This window comes from Octopus bimaculoides, chromosome 6 (genome assembly GCF_001194135.2).
Source record: "Octopus bimaculoides isolate UCB-OBI-ISO-001 chromosome 6, ASM119413v2, whole genome shotgun sequence".
Lineage (NCBI taxonomy): Eukaryota > Metazoa > Mollusca > Cephalopoda > Octopoda > Octopodidae > Octopus > Octopus bimaculoides.
The window spans coordinates 76,967,807-76,972,458 of NC_068986.1; positions in this window are offsets into that span (position 1 = coordinate 76,967,807).

Below are 4,652 nucleotides of genomic sequence, written 5' to 3' on the forward strand. Positions count from 1 at the left end.
ATGTGTTGTTCATACATATGATGCGAAATATGAACGTAAATAAATTAATTAAAAAGTCTCTATCTGATCTGATATAAACGAAATTGTTACAAACACACATATGGACGCACATACTTACATATAAGCACGAACACATAAGTGCGTGCACACATATGAGCGTGCACACATACGAGCTTGCACACACTCACATGCTCATACCAAACAGTTTCGAAACAACGCCAAAACAACGCCAGATCATACATTCAAAATAAATGGAAGTGGAGAGACAAGTTACTGAAGAGATTGCAAGAGTGCAATGAAATAATTTAACAAAAAACTATATAAATTAATAAAGGACTGAACCAGTGCGTGTGTTTATTACCGGCATAATGCCTCTCTCAAGGTTTAATTGTAAACAACAATCACTTTCATTTGTTCTGCTCAAGAGCTGTTTCCATGACACACATGGAAACATTATCAAGTACGCGTTAATTGCAAATTAACTGATGTTATTACATTAATTTGGTTAATATGATATGGAAGTCATTTCAACCGGAACGTTTTCGATATTTGAAATTCCAGTCACCGTTGAGCGAGAGAGAGTGAAAGGCAACAATGATATTCAAGTCACATGAAACTACTCAAAACACATCTATGTCTTGATAGCTTTCTAGTTCGTGCATCTGTACATTGACTAACAAGTAAATCAATTAGCAAACTGTCATTACTTTAAATTACTGTCACTGAATATTTCTCTTTGAGAGATTTAGAAATAATAATGTTTCTATTTATCAGATCAGTGACTATGTCACTTCGAAATGTATATATTTTCGAATGAGAATTCAGCAGTGCCGTCTAGCCAAACAGCTACTCTGTACTGAGAAAGGGTAATAAACCAGGAACTGGTCTATAGACGGTGCTTTGTGCTGGATGGGACTGCTGTTCGAAAATATAAGGACACAGATATTGTGTCGTATAGCCAACTGGAAACGACGTTTCCTGGGGCTAAACAACAGTAACAATCGTCAAATCAAGGACTGCCACATTATGTTGGCAAATAGCCTTTATGAAATATATATATATATATATATATATATATATATATATATATATATATAAAACTAAAGAAGGATTTTAAAATTCATTACAATATCAATATTTTGTTTTCTGTGGTTACTTCAACTTTATGAGGCTCCAGTATTCTAACCAAAATCCAAATATACGCTGCTTTATACTCGGCTAAACGGAAAATATCGGAATATGGGAGTCTAACGTGGTTTGGATATTGCAGCACATATTACCACTTTTATTTATTTTATGTGTACTGTTAGCATGTCATAAGCTAAGTTCGAATGAGAAAGTAAGATTAAAGGCATGACATCTTTCCGAATGTACATCGCAACATATCATCTACTAAACGCTCCAAATCACGGAGATTCGTTCGAAGAAAGCCTCAAAAAGATGACAGAAGTATTAACCAACCTAGATGATAGACATAGCATAGTTCTTCCAAGTTCATTATAGGATAGAGAAGAATCCTATGTCAAGCGAACACTGCTTGAGATTGAAAATCAAGTCAAATACTCCCGTAAAAAGGAGAGGACAGAAGAAGAAGCCAGGGCTGTAAAAAATATAAAGACAAACGCTTAATCATTCTATAGATTTGCAAAATGGTCTGTTTTGCTATAATACAAGATAGGGCTGCTGTTCAAAGAAAATAACTTACTGAATGCGGACCCCTGAAGGATAAATGAAATACTAAATGTGCAATAGAAAAGTGTTTTCACATCTCCAATGGGATACTTGCAAATAAATGTGCCATATAAGTTCTTTGACACCACAGCTCTACATGAAGAAATGGCAACTATTAATTACATCGAAATAAAGGAAACCCATGTAAAATCAGCCATTGATGAAATGTGCTTAAACTCAGCTATTGGTCTTGATGAATTCCCAGTAATCCTACTAAACAATGTAAATGGGCCATTGCAAAACCGCTGCAGTTCCTCATCCAAAGCTTCCTCAGAGCTGATAAACTTGACAGAAAGTTAAAGAAAGGCATAATATGTCCTATCCACAAAAGAGGAAGCAGTGGAGATGCTAAAAATTATAAGACTTGTTTCTCTAACCTCCCATATCAACAAAATCGTGGGACGAATTGTCAGGGGAAGTTGATCATGTTCTTAGAAATGAGTGACTTGCTTCCTAACATCCAACATGTCTTCCGCTTGGGAAGAAACCACTATACACAGCTTCTGCAGCATTATAACTGGGTGTTGAAACAACTTATGAATCGCTCAAGCGTGGATGTGATATATCATCTCGATTTTGTAAAGGTCTTCCATAAAGGATATGTCGCAAACTACGTGGACTCGGAATAGTGAGAAAACTAGGAGAAAGATTGTATGAACTCATAAAACAGAAGCTAAGCTGTAGTAGCCAATATAGTCCTCTTAAAGGAGACATTAATAGTGACTGGAGTGCCTCAGAGGACTGTCTCGGGATACTACCTATAATGGTGGATCTCTCAGAGATTCCATCAATTATACAGGCAGCCTCTCTTACTAGCTATGCTGATGATACAAAAGTAGTACAGTAGTCAAGAATCCTTTTGATGCTAATCTTTTATAGAAAGATCTAGCTGCAATGCATAAATTGGCTAAAGAAATTAACCTGCAATTTAATGCGGGAAAATTCAAGTATTCTGATATCAGCCAGCTTTTTCCAACACACTGCAACAAAGATATTTTGGACTAAAAGGAACGGCAAACCCAAAGTCAAACACAATGCGTGAACTGAGCATTAATGTGAACAATGATGTTTCATTTCATGTACATATCACCAAGATAGTAGCAATGCGCTGGCGAATGACCAGAAGGACCAGCAAGCCATGCTGACCTCTCAGTTGTCTATCTTACTGCTCTCAAATATGGTCATGCCATAGTGTCAAATTAACGGCATAACTTAAAGTAGTTCAATACTGTTACACAAAGAAGACTGCTTCAATGAAATAATTGAACTGGTGTGACAGGCTGAAAGTATTACGACTCTACACCCTGGAACGAATATACAATAGTAGTGCTGAACATATGGAAGATTCTGGAGGGGATAGTATCAAACTTTGGTATCGAGAGTTACACAAACTCCCAAACAGGAGGCCACTGCACTGTACCAAAGATTCCAACCACTCTGTCTAGAGTAAGGACCAGATATTGCAGTAGCTTGGGATTCAAGGGCTCACAGTTGGTTAATATCCTGCCAAACACTGAGAGAACTACATGGAATGGAATACATATTTTCAAGAAGTACCATAACTTTCTATTTCCATGATCTCAGACGAGCCTATATTACGGCAAGAAACTCAAATGATGGCAGCAATATCAAACGCCTTCATACATCACATCATTCACAAACACGCGCATACATATATTCTATACATCTAGTACTATATTATTAATTAGCTGTGTGCGAAAAAATTTGTGATTGGTTGAAACTATTGATGGTGTGAGAAAGAGAGAGAAGCGAGGAGTGAAAGACCGACCGACAGGCAGACATTATAGAGGGACACAGCTAGCGTAACCTAAAACACAACTATTGAAATATAAAGTACTTAGTGACCCGCATACAGAACGCCAGTAGTTTTCAGGCGTTACCGAGAGAGAATTCGCACCGTTTGGAAGTCTTTCTCTCGAAGGCTTTACACTGCTTCCATCTCACTGATGTGAGTCATGCAGGTCTAACTTACCATGTAAGTTAATAGATACCTACCTCACATCTATATATCACTTTTCTAACCAAGTTTCTTCAGCCCTTTTTAGCAGTATCTAATAGTCATCACAACTGTTGACTGAATTCCTGTCAAGATAGCGTTAGCTTTACAATTCGTCACAACAATTGATAACACTTATCCTCTAAGTATGGTTTCAATTTGTTGTTGGCACTCCGTCGATTACGAAGTCGAGGGCGCCAGTTGATCCGATCAACGGAACAGCCTGCTCGTGAAATTAACGTGCAAGTGGCTGAGCACTCCACAGACACGTGTACCTGAATTACAGGCACAACAGAAACAGGATGCAAGAGTGAGAGAATGTTGTGGTGAAAGAGTACAGCAGGGTTCACCACCATACCCTGCTGGAGCCACGTGAAGCTTTAGGTGTTTTCGCTCAATAAACACTCACAACGCCCGGTCTGGGAATCGAAACCTCGATCCTATGACCGCGAGTCCGCTGCCCTAACCACGGGGCCATTGTGCTTCCACTATGGTTTCAATATAACCTTTATATCCAACTTCCGCAAGAAAGTGTACTGCACACCAACCAGCATCTTCACTGTCTTCTAGTAGCACTTCATAACACTCGTCTTTCCTAACCTGAGCAGCATCTGTATTGTGGAACAGTTGATTCATTAAGATATACTTCCCTACATTTCTCACTCCAGTTTATCAAATCAGGCTTCTTGTTTGTTAGAATCCGAAAGAGATGTTTACATCTTAAAACATCTGTTGCTACCTATCAAACTCCATCCCAATTCTCCTCATTCACAGCTTTCTTCTGTTTTAAGTAACCTTCTTGACCAAAACGAACAAACGTGATAAACCGTTTTTTTTTTTGGTTTCTTGCAGCCATTGATAATTTCCATCTGCCTCTAACAGTACTATATATATATATATATAT